We start from the raw sequence: 16,908 nt of genomic DNA, 5'->3' as shown, positions 1-16,908 counted from the left end.
GGGTCCTGGGCAGGCCGCGTGTCAGGGAGGCGGGGCCTCAGCAGGCCCTGTGCAGGGGGAGCTGGGCCTTGGCAGGCCCTGTGCCCGGGGGGCGGGGCCTCGGCAGGCCGCGGGAGGCGGGGGCACAGGGCTCACACCCAATCCCACTCCGCTGCCATCTTGAATCGCGGTGTTGCTCTTAGTTTCCTCAGGAACCGTTAGTTTTTTAACGGCTGGCGCAGCTGCTTCCCTAACTGGGGTCTGCAGTGCAGGCGTGGTGTCTCTGCACTGCGCCCTGCAAGCAACTGAAACCCGGCCAAGCACAAAGGAAAAGAAAAGGTAGACTTTGCTTTATTTCCCAGACTGTACTTTTATGAGCAGGGAATTGTTAATGGGCTTTGTAGGTGACAGTTGAACTGCTGAGGAGAAGAAGGAGGCCTGGGGGGGGCAGAGGAGTCCAGGCCGCCAGAAGAGCCAGTGGGGAGCAGGTGGTGGTGCTGAGGGAGTGAGGGGGCGGTGGGGACGACGGAGATGAGATGAGAGGGTGGTGGTGAGGTGGAAGGATGCCAGTGATGAAGTGGGGAGGACAGCGATGAGGTGGGGTTACGGAGATGAGGTGGGAGGATGGTGGAGTTGAGCTGAGAGAGAGGATGGTTAGGAGATCTGCGGTGAGGTGGGAGGATGGGGGTGAAGGAGGAGGGTGACGATGGGATGGTGACAGCTGTGATGAAGTGGGAGGTCGGTAATGAGGTGGGAATAAGGCGGGGTGGATGGTGATGAGGTGGGAGGACAGCTAGAGGAAGTGGAGAAGGGGCTGACTGCAGGGCCAGCAGTGAGAGGGCTGTCACACAGCGCAGGAATCTTGACAGGCATCCAGCTTGAGAGGAAAGACTTCAGGAAGGAGCAGTGTTGGGTGTCATTCAGATGCGCCCAGTTATGGTAGATTGAGGACGTTATCAGCACTACTAAATATCAAATAGACAACCTATCAGCGTCTTTTACGAACCTGTAATGGAAACGAATCTGGAAAAGACTAGATATACACATGCAGGGGTATAATGGAATCACTTTTCTGCACACCTGACACACAACATTGGAAATCAACTCTACTTCAATAAAAAAGTTATTCAGGAGGGGACAGGAGCAGAGTAATAATTAGATTATTGTGGGGACAGTCGCCAACTTCCAGCCCCCTTTGGTGCTGGGCTCCTCCTTCGTCCTCTCACAGGTGCGAATGCCTCTGACCCTCTGCCCAGACGTGACTCTTGCTAGAATGTCCATGTTAGAGGGGCTGTGACTCTTTAAAAGGAATTTTTCCCAGGTGAGGTCCCCAGGGTCCCAGGCCTGGCTTGCCAAGAGTGGTCATGAGGGGCCAACTCTCACAAAAGCCCTGGGACTGAGAAGGCCTGCATCAGCTTCCACCTGGAGCCATGGAGGTGGCCAGTTACAAATGCCTTTTTAATGTTGCTCCCAACACTCTGTAACATATCAGGCCATTGCTTCAGGTAACTTCATCGTGAGGCCACTTTCCATTTTATTTCATATTTTCCTGAAGGGATATTGTCCTTGTCAAGCAGACAGGAGCTGACGAGGTGAGGGATCGTAACAATGTGTTATAACTTTGTAAAATTTCTCACCCAGCTCCCTCCCATCATCAACTCAAGACCTAAGATACCTGAAAAGCATCTCTTCTCTCCTCCTTTTTCTTCCTCTGGCTGGTCCTGACCAGAGGGCCCTAGTGAGAGCGGCTCCTGATAATGTCAGGATCTTCTTTGGAACCTGCAGCATAATTCATTTTCCCCGGAATGGATGTGGAGCCTCCCCGTGCTTCCAAATTGGGCTGCACCAACTCTGAGACTTCTGTGTTCCATTTTCTCAACGCTCCAATGAATTGTCAAGACAAAGCTTTGTGTCAAGATAGAGAAGCGTCTTTTCCCAGGCCTGCATTTCTGGCTGGGAAACAGGAGCCCAAATCCTAAATGTGTCTATTTGGTCAGCTTACAGTCCAAACAGCGATTTTGGAAATGCGGAGTTTGCAGAGCCTGATGCCTCTCCTGCAGTTTAAATCTGCACGGTTGTCACCAGTTACAGACTATGGCAGATGGCTTGCAGTGTGTAGAGGAGGACAATGGACAAGGAGTCAAAGAGAGAAAAGAGCAGCACGTGTCCTGGTTCAGCTCCTCCAAGTTGCCATTAAAAGTGCATAATTTCACCAGACTCTAGCCTCAAACATCCATGGTCAATTAAAAGCTGTCTCCGGTCAATGGGTTGTGACACAGAGTTTCTATGTTCTAGGGACACCTTCTACCCTTTAGACAGACTGCCTTTCACCCTGAAAAATGGCATCCAAAGCCCCACTGTCAGCTAACAAGTGTGTAACTTGCATTGGGGGCACCTTCAGGTTTCATGGCATTTCCTGTCTCTTCACCATGTATAGGCTGTGCGTTAAAACTTCCGAAATCCCCTTTTCTATTCTCAAGGGTTCCCACACCCCAGGTGACAATGGAATCCGCAATTATAATAAGCAACTTCCAAACAAAATTAAGGGCCCTGCTTTCCTTACAACCATTGCTCTTTTCCCTATAATTCTTCAAACTGGCCCAAGACATTTTAAGGCTGCTGTCTTTGGCTTCTGTGCAGAAAAGAGGGCCTCCTGGTTTCTTCATCTGCTGAAGATGGACCTAGTCCCTTCTCATTTCTTAACCTAAGCTGTGAACCTTTTGCTAATGATGATTTGTAGTCTGAGCTCTCTGGGGTCCAGAGAGAGCTCTGCAGGTGCCTGTCAAATGCTCGACCTGAGAAAGACCAAGCCAAGCTAAATCAAGCACCATGGCTTGATTCAGCTTTCCAAGTTCTGCAGCAGAACAGCAACCCCCCACCCCCACCAGGAACAGAACCTCCCATCAACAGCTTCCTCGCTCCCCCTGGGTTTCTCCCAGTAATTTTTTGAAGATTGCCCGGGGCTGCCAGCCTCATCTGCCTTTTCACTTGACTCGTTCCTCCTCTCCCAGCTATTTGCTAAAATACAAGGCTTCCTCCCCCTCTTGTTAGAACAAAACTTGCTAGGAAGTTGACCCTAGTCTTTGAGGCTTCCTCGTGTTGTCCCAAAGCCTGTCAGGTAATTTGTAAGTTTGTTAGTTTAGGTGGCAGAGCTAAAGGCTTTTCTCTAACCAACTGACTGGTTTCCCCTCTGCCTCTGAGCAAGCTTCATTCTAGTGTCAGAGATGTCCAGGCACAGCCTTCTGAGTACACTATCCTCTTGACTTTGAAATCTTCACTGGGCTTTGCCTGCATCTATGCTGGACGATGAGCCTCGGCAACACATGAGGACTTCCATGCCTCACTGGTCAGCACCACTGTGCTGCTGGGCTGGAGCCTCCATCCTCCATTCCTATATCCATGCCTACTTTTCAGGCTCACTGGTGAAGAAATAGGATGAGGAAGCAGGAAAGGATCAGAGGCAAGGAGCATGGTCTCACTGACAGTCCATAAGCGTGAATATCTGAGGTTCAGCTCCTTTTATGCAGGTTTCACAGCTGAGAAACTGAGCCCACCCAATCCTCATTCTGTCTTCACACCACAAGGCTGGCATGGGCAGAGTGCCATCAGGAGAGAACACAGCTCCCACCATGGAGAACCCCTCTAAACTTGCTTGCACCAAAGTCTAGTTCCAACAGCATGTGGCCCGTGGAAAATGCAGCTGCGGTCAGTAACTGAGGTTCTCAGACAGCCTTGCCCTTGCATCCTAGCTCCTAGCACATGCTCCTTCCTGGTTCGCCTACCATGAAGCACGTGACCCCTCTGATGAAACACAAATGTGATGACTGACATCTTGGGTCTCTGCCCATGGCAAGTAGGTCCCTGCAGTCACTGGACCACAGTTCTCCTCCACCGAAGGAACCTGCAGGCCATGGAGCACCATGGCTTACAGCAGGGTTTTGGCCCCCATCACTAATGTCATCCCACTAAGTATGTGCCAAGAAGACGCTTGTTAAGCCTAAAACCTAATTTGATATGTGGAAGATCCATCTTCACATAAGACCTCAGACTGGTGACAGTTTGGTTTACAGAGAGAGGGTCACAGTCCCAGAGGAGAGATCTACCCAGCAAGGGTGCTCAATGAGGAAGACAGAGCTTTATCCCCTTATTCCTGCAGCATCCACCCTTGATCTTCATGGTTCACTTTGGTCTCAGGCTTTCTCCCAGTGTTGAAGTGAGTGTGTGGGTGTTGTCCTGTACCTCTCCTAGGTCTTAATTATACAGCCAGCACTCAGCCTCCTCCCACACTCTGGCCCCTCAATCAGCCCTGGACACCTAATGTGGTTATGACAGACATGCAGCTGCTGCGACAGCCCCTGATGAGTGCCAAGACCAGCCTTCCCAGTGAGTCCACTCAGGACCTGAGGCATTGCTCAGCTGGCTTGCTGCCTCCAGCAGCACTCAGTCAGGTGATGGTCCTTCCTCACCCAGCAGAGCCAGGCTCTCCTGGACTGTTAACATGGAATTTGGAGGGAATCTTGTGCCTCAAAGAGCATCACTCTTCTGGGGAGAGAAGAGGAATGCATGTGACAATATTAAAGCCAAGGCTGTGTGGTGAAAGTTTAATAGAACAAATATATGGCTGGCTGGCTGAGGAATAATAAAATCACTCTGATGATGAGGACTTTACTGCACTGGTTTCCAGACCCTTGTTTGCTAAATAAATGTATTTACTTGGACTCCAAGCTACTGGGTGACCTTGGTCCAATGACTCCACTTCTTCCAGCCATTGTTTCTTCATTGTAAACTGAGAGGATGGGGCTCTGTGAGTGATTCTTGGAGTATCCTCGTACTGGGGGAGGAAGTCTCATATTTTTGGAGCATAAATACTCTCTACCAGTTACTGGGCATGTTTTCAGGGGGTGCAGAGTTGACCCTAGTCTTGTTGCTCTTGTGCTGGTGGCAGGAAGCCATTGTTGCTGCCTTCCAGGACATTGTTGTCCGATGGGGAATGTGTGATGGGCTCTTTCTAAATCCCCTGACCAACCCCTCCCCCTGGTCAAATAAATTCCAAAACTATTTAAAGAAACCTCTGAAAGACTGAGATGAAAGTATTTGTACTGTAGATGTCCCCCAGGTGATTCATTTATTGGTTGATGAATTTTAGAATGTGTGATTAGATTTAGTCTAAGATCATAAGTCCTTTCTTATGAAATGTACATGCAGCTAGCACCCATGTCTGCATTATTCTCTGGGACTTGAGTAAGAATCTTGTTTGAAAGGCACTGCTATCAGGAAGCAAAGTGTTTGGGGTGTGTGCAGCCTGAGCTTGGCCAAGAGTTGAGTCCCTCTGGTTCATGCAGCTCTACCAGATAACCTGCTGTCACATAACCTACTGCGATGTTTCATCCATGTAGAGTATGTTAGCAGCTGTCTGGTGGTGCCTAGAGCAGCTCACTGCAGAAAGGAGTGTGGAGAGAGGGGTGGCTGAAGTGGGTATGGGGTCCAGAACAGGGCTCTGTGAGGGGAACCCAGGAAAGGTGTCTGTGTCAAGACTGATCACCCCACAGCACCATTGTACTGATTGAGGGAGGGAGAGTGTGATATGAAAAATAGCAAACCCAAGGAGTTCCTGTTGTGGCACAGTGGAAACAAATCTGACTGGTATCCATGAGGATGCAGGGTTGATCCCTGGCCTCACTAAATGGGTCAGAGATCCAGCATTGCCGTGAGCTCTGGTATAGGTCATAGACATGGCTTGGATACCTCATTGCTGTGGCTGTGATCAGCAGCTGTAGCTCTGATTAGACCCATAGCCTGGGAACTCCCCTATGCTGCAGGTGTGGCCCTAAGAAGCAAAAGGCAGAAAAATAGCAAACTCGGGATATGCAATACACACATATATATTTTAGATTTCTTACATGTATAGCCATGGCACTGACAGTTGATAAAATGGGTTCATTGATAAAACCGTAGGTATTGGCAAGATTCTTATGTTTCTTAAAGAGAGATTAATACATATAAAAGATTAGAACTGTTAAGGAATGAATGGCTTAGGAATAACAATTAATTGTCTAGTTGTGAAAACAGCCTCTCTGCCTAGATTCTGTAGGCATGAGTACAATGAAATGTCAGGTTTTCTGGGTTTTTTTTTTTGGCTGTACCTGCAGCATAGAGAAACAGGCTAGGGACTGAATCCAACCTAAGCTGGAACTGTGGAAATGCCCCATCCATAACCTGCTGCACCCCCGTGGGAACTCCACAAGATGTCATTTCTTACAAATTTTCTAAAATTTAATCTTTTCCCCATTTCAAATGATTCACCTCTTTTGGTTGAAATTAGCAAGTTTTGTTATAAAATTGAATAGTAAGAGGACACTGGCTACATACACTTTCCAAGTTGATTGTCTCCCTTTTAGAAACCGCCAACCTGTCTGCTGCCATCCTGCCTCCACAACCAGAGCAAGGCCTCTTGAACCACCTCCAAGCAGCTCTCCTCCCCAGGGCAGCCTCAGGTTTCTATATGACCTTAGGCTCCCCAGCTGAGATGTCCCTGGGGTGCAGTGCTCTCGCCTTCCTCTCCTTCAGTCCAACTCCATGTCCACAGTGAAGGGTCCCAACGGAAACCCAGGGATTTGAGGGAGGCCCTTTCTCTTGGAAAACAGCCCCTGTCTAGAGGCTTACTGCCTTCTGAAGCCATTCCCACAGTCATGGGCCTGGACCACCACTGGCTGGTGACCTCAACGTGGACAGTCAAGAGCAGAACCCAGCGAGGGACCTGTCCCAACAGATGCTCAGGATGCAAGTAAAGGAGCCCAAGTTTGAATCTCAACAGTAGAATGCGGTCCTCCAGTCATTCTGCAGTGGGGGAGGGGCCGAGGGCAGGTGAGCCTGGGTGGGGGTGGGGTGCCATTCCATGCTGGCCTCTGCAGGGAGGCAAGAACCAGACGTTTCTTCCACCTTATGCAGGGGCCAGACAATTGTCGAGTGCCTCGTCAGACAATGTATGTGGTGGTTTTCAGAGTCACAGCACCAAGGTTTGTTTTGAAGTTCCCTTTCACTTCATTATCCCTCAACCTAGTTGTTGTCCTTCAACATGCTCTGCTTCCATCCTGGCTCTTGACTTCCTTCCCCAGAGGCCAGACTTTCTGAACAAATTTCCCCATTTATCATCTGATAACCACTTGGGTTTTCATGGCCACCTGGAACCCAATGTTTATGGTTTGGCTTCTCTCAGCAGACCCACCATTTGTGATTGGTGTGTGTCCATCTTTCCTAAGGAAGCCGTCCTTGTGAGCCAACCAGCATCCAGCAGGACCCACCTTCCTCATGTTCCTTTGTGCTGGAAAGGCCCAGCCTATCCAAAAAGAAACTGCACAGCCCACGTGTCCAAGACCAGAGATGAGTCTGACGTGTTTCCCATATTATGACATTGCTGGTAAGTATTGTATGTTTTACCTTTTTAATGATTGAATGTAATATTCTCCACAAATCCTCCCTTCTCAGGGATCACAATCCACTTGTACCAGATAGAATATGCAGTGTTGAGTCCTCCTCCCCCCTCTTTCCCCTGTCCACTCCGTCCTCGTTCCCACCGGCGATCAGAGATACCTGTTTCATTCACATCTTTTCAGAGATCTTTTGGGCAAGGAACATTGAATCCAATCCATTTGCCTTTTCAAAAGTTATTTCTTTGTCTCTGAAAATTAAAATGTGCACAGGGATGTAAAATGTTGGAGGATAATGTGAGAAAGCGATTATATATTTATAATATTTGTGTATATGTATGTGTGTGTGTGTGTGTGTGTGTGTGTGTGTGTGTGTGTTTGTGTGTCTGTATGACAGGGTCCTTTGCTGTACAGTTGAAATAGACAAAGCAGTGTAAATCAACTGCAATGGAAAACTTAACAATTATAAGGTAAGAGTTCATCTTGAAAAAAAGTAAAAAGGAAAAATAGAAAATTAAATCTTGTCTCCGTATATCTGAGTATATTATTTTTGTCGCCTTCATACTGCCATTGTGGCTGCTCTGTTACTGGACTAACTTTTATTATGGGAGTTTCTACATTCTCTTGAAATTCAAGGAACTGAAAGAACAGAGTGTTCAAAGCCAGGCAATATCAAAAGTAAATATCCAGCTCCATTTAAATTTTTCATTTCCTATACACAGTGCCTGTCTTTAGCCTTACCTCTGTCCTATGCAACATTTTGGACATATCTTTACTGAAAGTTCTTTCCCTATTTATCTGAAATTTACCTTTCCCTCAGCATCAGCATTTATCTGGCAAGACTAGCCAAAAAGGGTAACATATTAGGCGCTTAGTAGTGAGCAGTTCTAGAGAGGATGAGAACTTGGACTAGAAACTGAAATGTGCATTTTGGTCCAACCCAAAATAAAATGGCAAAGGGACCCCAAATCTGCAGGATGAAATGTCAATGGAAGAGGCAGGATATAGGATTGAGTGTTTGTGCTTCGTGGGGTTAAGGACAGAAATAAGGGACAAGAAGACAAGTTAATGTACTAAATATCCCAGAGATCTGGGTTTTTTTTTTTTTTTTGGTCTTTTATTTATTTTCCCTTTTAGGGCCAGACCTGCAACATATGTGAGTTCCAGAATAGGAGTCAAATCGGACCTACGGCTGCAGGCCTATGCACACCCACAACAATGTGGGACGCAAGCTGTGTCTGTGACCTACAGCATAGCTAAAGGCAACACCAGATCCTTATTCCTCTGAGGGAGGCCAGGGATCAAACCCACATCTTTGTGGATACTTGCCAGGTTCGTTTCTGCTGAGCCACACTGGAAACTCCTTGTATTTCTAGGATTTAAAAAATCAACTGCCCATGAAATGCATGTGCACCTTGAGAGAGTGCCAGTATTTTATCCACCAATGTCCACTCTCCTTTTGGACAAAGCCAATCCCATCTAAGACCTGGCCTTCAAGCCCTACTTATAGGCTTGTGAAGTTCCTGTCTGCATCCCATAACCTTCCACTTTAGAATCTAGGCTCATCATTACCTATGGTCCCATCTGCATCCCTTAGAAAACAAAACAGAGACACAAATGAGAAACAGTTCTCTGACTCTTATTTTCATGTTGGGAATTAATGTCACCTTACACTCTCCTAATGATATGAATGAGTATTCATGTTTTGTGTGGTGAGAAGAGAGGACAATTAGGAAACTTGCCAAGGGAGATAAGGGGTGGAAACCTAATAGGACTGCAACCAAATCTCTTGGGAGGTGAAATTCATTCTCTGCTGTAGCACCACTACAATTCCTACTGATGTTAGGGTGTCGGGGAAGGCAAGAGAGGTTTATAAGGAGTGTCCCACATTGAGAAAAAGACTTGGGAAGATGCTTCAGAAGCTTCTTAGCCCTTGCAAAGAAAAATGGACTCAAAAGAGAGTGAGAAGCTGAGGTGAGAGGATTTCAAGCAATATCATGGTGAGCTTTCTATCAAGTACCTCTTGATGAGGGATTGAAAAAATAAACAATTTGGAAATATTTCTCTGTATTTGAGCTCTTATAATGAAAATTTTAAATGTTTTTCAACCAATAACTTCATATGGGAGGATTGGTGAGGCAAGCATTGTACCCAGGCTCTCAAGAAGGGCAGGCTCCTTGTTGTCTCCTCCCCTTGTTCAACCGATTATTTATAAGATCCTCACTCATAGCTCTGATATAGTATTTGAATGCATCTTCTCAGGGACCCTGATAGAAAATCACATTGTGGAAAAGTGACATTCCCAATCTGCAATCAATTTTTGTTTCCTACCTCCAAACCCTACATCCTAGAGGCAGAGATAATCAAATTAGCTGAAATGTAATTAGGGAAAACCAGTCATGCATGTGGGTGTCTCAATGTCTTTTGGACCCTTATCTCTGATTATTCCTGCAGAGAGCTTCAGGGCAGGCACTGACAGCTGAGGAGAAACATCTCTGGAAATGGATCACAAGCATCAGAAGACAGGTAATCTCCCACTTGCTGATGGAAATTTAAAGGCACTGAGAGATTCCAGGTTTGTGTCTTGTGGACGTTTCAAGTCTGTGCCCTTGGGAGCTCTGGGTGTTGTTAGATGTAAGGGCTCATGAGAGGTATCCTGTTGATGAAGAAATGCTCCAACGTTGCAGCTAACCGGAGAACGGTCCTGATGGTTCACATTTCTTTGCAAAGTATGACAATGTCAGGTCAGTAAGTTGAATCTGCTCCTATTTATTTGTTGGTTGATTGCCAATGGAAATTCTGTGATGTAGTCAAAGAAGTAGGGAGGGAGAGTACAATTGTTCCCAAAGTACCTGCTGTGCTATAATTGGCCAAGATTGTCAAGTTTACTTCACAAGGATAACCAAAACCTTACAAAGGAAACACCTATGAATCCACCTTCATTGAAAAACTTCCATGCATTAACTAACTACACTGAGAGCAAGACATTTGAGTAGAACAAATGCATTTGGAAAAGCTCTAGGCATGGAAACAGGAGAAATTTCTCTCAGAGTGTTTTCCATGTCTACAATTCATTGCTAGAAATTCTTTTTAATGGAACCCTAAGGCTTGCTAGGTAAAAGGACCTAATATTTCTAGAAAAAACAGTAAGCAAAACTAAGGAACTGCAGCCCAAAGGGCATGAATACCCTTGGCCCAAATTGAGGATACCGTGCTTAGGCTGGAGCTCTCCAAACTCTTTCATGGGGATCTTATCTAAATGGACGGTTTTCAAGTTTGCAATTTGAATGTGGGAGATCATCTCACAAGAGAGAGGTTGAAGAGGAGAAGGTCAGAAAGATCGCAATGAGAAGACATATCAAAAAACTCCCCAGAGCTTGTCAATTCTCTATTATATTCCTCTCTTGCAAGAATACCTGGGCTAGGTATTCACACATCCCACGCCAGCAAGCATGCACATGTCCACTAGTGGCTAGGGCTGTCAGGTGCAGGGACTACCCTCCACCAACCGCTCCTAGCATCTGTTGAGGCGGGTCTGCTTGGGAAGCCAGTAGTGCATGCATGAGGGCAGAGGGTGGTTTCCCAAAGGGTGGCCCGCCTGGGGGTGGGGCCAGTCATGGCAGCCTTTCTGCTTAATTCTGTGAAGGCCCTGGTAAGGCATATGGGGACTTTTCATGTGTTGGGTGTGAGCCCTCAGCACTCTTTTTCACTCTGTAGGCTATCTGGGCCCTCCTCTGTGTGGGTTCATGCCAGCATGGAGTTAAGGTCCGGAGCAGTGTTTCCACCACAGTTTATTGGCAGCACTGTGGGTCGGGCTGCATGAAGACTTGAGTGATTGCCGGGCCTCCAGAGGCAGGTGCATAAAGTTTGTGGGCCATTCAAATGTGTGCCATTCCAGCATGCAGTTCTCAAGAGTAGGAAAGCTAGACAGAAACATTTCCAATTGGAAAACCCTCATGCACTTCCCAGGGAGTAGCACAGGTCACTGGAAAATCAGTGAAGAGCCAAGGTACATGATCATGGTTTCATTGGTGTCTCCTTCAGAACATAAAAATTACTGTCAATGCTCATATTCAAAAGGCATGCTTGGGTCCATGGTGGGGACAACTTTCCTGAATGTAGTGCTCACTATCTCTTTGTAGTCTGATGTAAATCATGAATGATGCACAAGCCTAGATGGGGTTCAGACATATTTAATAGGTTGTTGGGAGTCTGGTGGGTGGTCAGATATCTGGGTTGGTGAGGTCTATGGATATGTGTGTATAAGGGGAGTTCATGCCTGTGTTTTGGTGAACGTTTTTAAAGGGGAGTGTTATATTTGAAGTGTTTTGAGATGTAACAGAGGCACACTCAAGGAGTTGGTGTTTAGGTGTTTGTAAGTTAGTGTTCAGGGGAATATTTGGCACGTGGTGTTTTCACCCATGAGTTTTGGGATTGTGTGTCTAATGGTGGACTTGGATTATCTGCCTATGCATAAGGGCCATGTTTGGTCATTACGGGGGTCTGTTCGTTTGGGTGTACAATCCGTTTATGTTGTATATGTGGGGAATGTAGTGAAACTCCGTGGCTGGGACTTCAACCCAGCCAAAATTGAGAGTGGGACTTGAATCAACCTGCACGGTAGCTTGGCACTTGAACCCAGGATCCCAGGTTAGGAGTGGACTGGAACACAATGATTATTTTTTTTCTTTTTTTTGATATTATCTGCCACATGTGGAGGTTCCCAGGCCCAGGACTGAATGCCACAGCAGCGATCTGGATGGCTGCAGTGACAAAGTTGTATCCTTAACCTTCTGTGCCACAAAAGAATGACTCAAACTCCTCAAAACCACTCTCTTTTAAGGAGAAACCTCTCTCCTAGTGTCAGGACTCATGAAGCTCAGGCTTTTCTGACTCATTGCAGAATGAATTCAGCTTGAGACAAAGCAGCAGGCAATGAGCGAGCTTTTTAGCATAAGACACTTGTGAGAGAGAGAGAAGTAGGCTGGCAAGGGAGCAGAGCAGCCCCAAGAACCACGAGAGCTCCATTTCTATAATCCAAGGAAAAGAGGAGAAGGGAGAAGTCTGCCTTCTTCCTCATTTGGGGGCAGATGGCAAGGCTTACATCTTTTGTCCCTCACTTTGCCCCTACATGGCTTAACCAGGTCAGTCAACAATGCTATTGAAGTCCTGTGTGTATTACCAGGAGTGTGGTAACATGTACAATATGGCAATTCATCTCAGGTTTCCGGCTAATGTCCCCATTTACCTAGTTTCATCCCCTGTCATCTATATTTCTGTCTTGGGTATGTGAAAAAATGCTGCTTTTCAAGGACTACTAACTCCATGACTTCATGCAACAGGATTTACTCTTCCTATGTGTTGTCCTATGTTTTAAGTATGGGGGTTTGTGGCTTCAGCATGTCTGACACATACAGGCCCCTGGTCTTCCTTCAAGTTAGTGTAGATCATAGCTGGGTTCCATTCCTTGAGTGCTCCTCAGCTTACACTAGTTCCCCAAACTCATAAACCTTGTCTTTCACCCCCAGTGGGACTTTTCATGTATTTTAAGTACCCGAATCTATCCTTATCTTTAGGATGATTATTTGTGTATTTGTAGCATGTTGTATGCTTCTTGGCTTTTCTGTGTAGCAGTTTTTCAGGAGCTGTGTGTGTGTCTTTTGATGTGTTTAGGGCAAGTCTGAAACTTTTATGAGACTGGTGAATATTCCATAGGTGGCTGTCCTGTGTTTCTGTGCTTCTGTATTTGCATGAAGGCTGGGTGGGAGGGGGAGTGTGATTTTATGTATATGCAGAGCATGTATTATATGTGTATTTGGAACCAAATGCATAGGGGTTATACGTTGCCATATTTGTAATGTCCTGGGTAATTGTGGGTATATTTGGGCCTTGTGGAGAGGAGTTGTGTGTATGAGTTTGTGTGTGTATTCAAGGGGCATGGTCATTTGGTAGAATATTTGCTGGGGCTATGCACTTGTATTTTTCAGTAGGGACATTTTAGGCCTAAATATTTGGGGAAGTGCACATGTGTGTTTCTTTGTTATTTATTATTTATTTATTCATTTATTTTTTTTCCGCTGTACAGCATGGTGACCAAGTTACACATACATGTACGCACAGGTTTTCATCACGTTGTTGTGTGGCAATGTAAGTATCTAGACAGAATTCTTAATGCCACACAGCAGGATCTCATTGTACATCCATTCCAAGATCAATACTTTGCACCTGTTAACCCCAAGCTCCCAATCCCTCCCACTCCCTCCCTCTCTCCCCGGGCAGCCACAAGTCCATTCTCCAAGTCTATTATTTTCTCTTCTGTGGAAATGTTCATTTGTGCTGTATATTAGATTCTAGTTATAAGTGATGTCCTATGGTCTTTGTTTTTCTCTTTCTTACTTATTTCCCTGAGGATGAGCGTCTCTAGTTCCATTCATGGTGACACAAATGGCCTCATGTCCTTTTTTATGGTTGAGTAGGATTTCATTGTGTATGTATACCACATCTTCCCAATCCAATCATCTGTTGATGGACATTTGGGTTGGTTCCCATGTCTTGGCTATTGTGTAATGACCATGCGGGTGCATGTGTCTTTTTCAAGGAAAGTTTTGTCCGGATGTATCCCAAGAGTGGGATTGTAGGGTGATAGGGTAGTTCTAGGTATAGATGTCTAAGGTACCTCCATATGGTTCTCCATAGTGGCTGTACCAGCTTACATTCCCACCAACAGGGCAGGAGGGTTCCCTTTTCTCCACACCCCCTCCAGCACTTGTTATTTGTGGACTTATGAATGATGGCCATTCTGATTGGTGTGAGGTGGTATCTCATGGTCGTTTTGCTTTGCACTTCTCTAATAATCAGGGATGTTGAGCATTGCTTCAGGTGCTTGTTGGCCATCTGTGTATCTTCCTTGGAGAAATGTCTCTTCAGGTCTTTTGCCCATTTGTCCATTGGGTGGTTGGCTTTTCTGCTGTTGAGTTGCATATGTTGCTTGTACATCCTAGAGATGAAGCCCTTGTCCATGGCATTGTTTGAAACTATTTTCTCCCATTGTGAAAGTTGTCTTTGTGTTTTCTTGCTGGTTTCCTTTGCTGTGCAAAAACTTGTGAGTTTGACTAGGTCCCATTGGTTTATATTTTTGCTCTCCTTTATGTTGCCTTGGGAGAAGGACCTGTGAACATATTCATGAGGTGGATGTCAGAGAATGCTTTGCCTATGTGCTCTTCCAGGAGTTCGTATGTGTGTTTCTAATGGAGAGATGAGGTTCTGTGTTTATTCAGGGGAGTTGGAGACTTGCATTGATGTGTAGGAGAAATATGGGCTATGGTTATGTGTTAGTAGATGCAGGTGTGTGAGCTGGCTCCTCTTATCATTTGATAGATGGAAGTCATTTCATATGTGGTTTTCTGGAGATATGTCCATGGGTCTTACTTGCATATCCATGTTTGTATGTCTATCACCAGGTGCATGACTGCGCAAGTCTTGTTCGCATGGCTTGGAGTTGTTAGGAGTGTGCAAAGTATGTTCCTTTGGAGAATGCTAAGGTGTTATGTGTTTGTTGCTAATGTGTTTGTTAATAGGTACTAAGAGATGGTCTGTCTGTGTCTATCCAGGGGAGGGTAAAAACATGCATACATTTGACACACATACACTTAGAGTGCCCTTTGGTGTCTATGTTGGGGGAGGAGGAGGGTGGTTGTATTTTGAAGAGGTGGCATCACGCCTAGTGTTTGGGGCATCTGTATGTCCAAGGGTTGGGAATATCTGTATGTGTGTGTCCATAGGTGTTTGACATTTGTATATGTATCTTAGTCAGTGTAGGCTAATTGTGGCTGTGTGTGTATTTGAGTTCCTGGAGCTTATGTGGTATGTATTCTGAGAGGTGTGAGAAGTCTGTGTGTTTGGAAACCAAGAAACGGTGTAGGCTGTGTGTGTGTTCAGGAGTCCTGGATTGGCTGTGTTTTAGGGCTATGGCATGGCATACGGGCTATGCATGAGACAATTGAGGACTTGCTGGTTTTCGTGAGCCTGTACATGTAGGTATTCCACATGGACAACTGGTTGGTAGGTAGGTTGCACCTGTTTTATTCAGGCCCATGTTTTGCATGTGTATAGAGTTGGAGTGTTACCAGCTAGAGTTCTTGGCCTTCCTTAATAAAGAGCAGTTGATAAGATGCTGGAGGAGAAACTCAGTGAAGGCTTTATTCAGGACACCTGCTTCAGCATAGAGGCACTGAAGCAATCACCAGGTTCCCTCGTTCACCTTCTCACTGAGTAATGGTGAGCTAGTTCCTTCTATGGGGTGAGGATAGGGGCATGTCCAGGGATTGGGCCGGGGGGGGTGGCTGAGGGGGCTTGCCCACCCCACCCCTTTAGTGTGGTGCATGTAGGGGGCATGGATAGTCCTCTGCTTTTGCTCTCTGTTCTTCAGAAGTGGCAGTTGTATTTTTCTCATGATTTGTCCGCAATGTGCAAGCAGAGTTCTTTCTCATTGTTTATACTTTTGCTGTATTTTGTTCCCCAGGAGATGTTTGTCCAGGTGCATTCCCTGCAGCCACTGCAGCCACCACAGCCAAGGGTGCCAGGTCCCAACCTGTCTCAGTAGGAGAGGCAGTGGAAAATTCCAGGTGAGTAGGAATTTGTCTGTAAAACTTTAGAATTTGTGTCTATTGAGATATGTAAACTTAGGCGGTCAGTTTGTATGGTGATTCACACTGAGGATTAAAAGGTACATGTGTGCTCAGAAGATACACACACACACACACACACACACATACGTATGTGTGATGTCCTTTGCTTACATCCCCTGGTGGGTGTTGAGGGTCCTCCTCAGAGTGTAAGTGGATTGTGTGCACATGCATATATGAAAGGGCACTGGAACTGGTTCAGACTAGCTTGGGATAATCGGCTCTGTGTTCAGTTACCTCAGCTTTGTAATTTGAGTTTGCTCATGTTTGGAATATTCATACGATGCAGATATCACATCGGAAATGTCACCTGAGTTTCTTGAAGAGCTTCAAAAATGCATTTAGAGCATATCACTCATCTGTGTGTTATGACTTAATTATGTGGCAAGCCAGAATATTCAGGCATCATTGGTGTGTGTGTATATCACATTATATTTGAATTGTGAGTGGGGCATCCTGGGCGATGTGCCATTTTATGTGTGCCTTGGCCCTTCATTCTGAATCACAGCATTGCTCCTCTCAGGTTGATTCAATCTTTAGGGTCAAGAATTCCTCCCTCCAAATGCTGGTGAATTCCAGTGGAAATCATGTGGATGGATTTAGGGTATCTGTACCTTAGGCAGGGACACACCTTCAGCATTTGTATGGTCCTAGAATCTGGGGCCCTAGAAGGGTGAGGCTGATTGCAGATCACTCTCTAGCACAGAACCTTCTCAGGTGTGTGGTTGGCATGACAAGCGGCAGTCAGGAAGTCGTGGGGATTCATGGATAAGAGGTAAGGTGGGCAAGTGTTCTCCCAGGAAAACCCCCTGAGAATC

The 16,908-nt window shown here is 46.0% G+C and overlaps 1 long non-coding RNA gene across 1 annotated transcript; it reads left to right on the top strand.

Annotated features, from left to right (window-relative positions):
* Positions 1–161: 161 nt before the first annotated feature.
* On the top strand, positions 162–4,703 carry LOC146396313 (uncharacterized). Its single transcript, XR_014827756.1, has 2 exons — positions 162–318; positions 1,621–4,703. It is a non-coding gene; the product is annotated as an uncharacterized LOC146396313 (long non-coding RNA).
* The last annotated feature ends 12,205 nt before the right edge of the window (positions 4,704–16,908 follow it).

The sequence above is a fragment of the Sus scrofa genome, chromosome 14, assembly GCF_054392235.1.
Source record: "Sus scrofa isolate SSC_HxYL_T2T_F1_AM1 chromosome 14, Sscrofa_HxYL_maternal_Yorkshire_Landrace_v2.0, whole genome shotgun sequence".
Lineage (NCBI taxonomy): Eukaryota > Metazoa > Chordata > Mammalia > Artiodactyla > Suidae > Sus > Sus scrofa.
The sequence above is the reverse complement of the archived record's forward strand: the minus strand, read 5'-3'. Positions and strand labels throughout refer to the sequence as shown.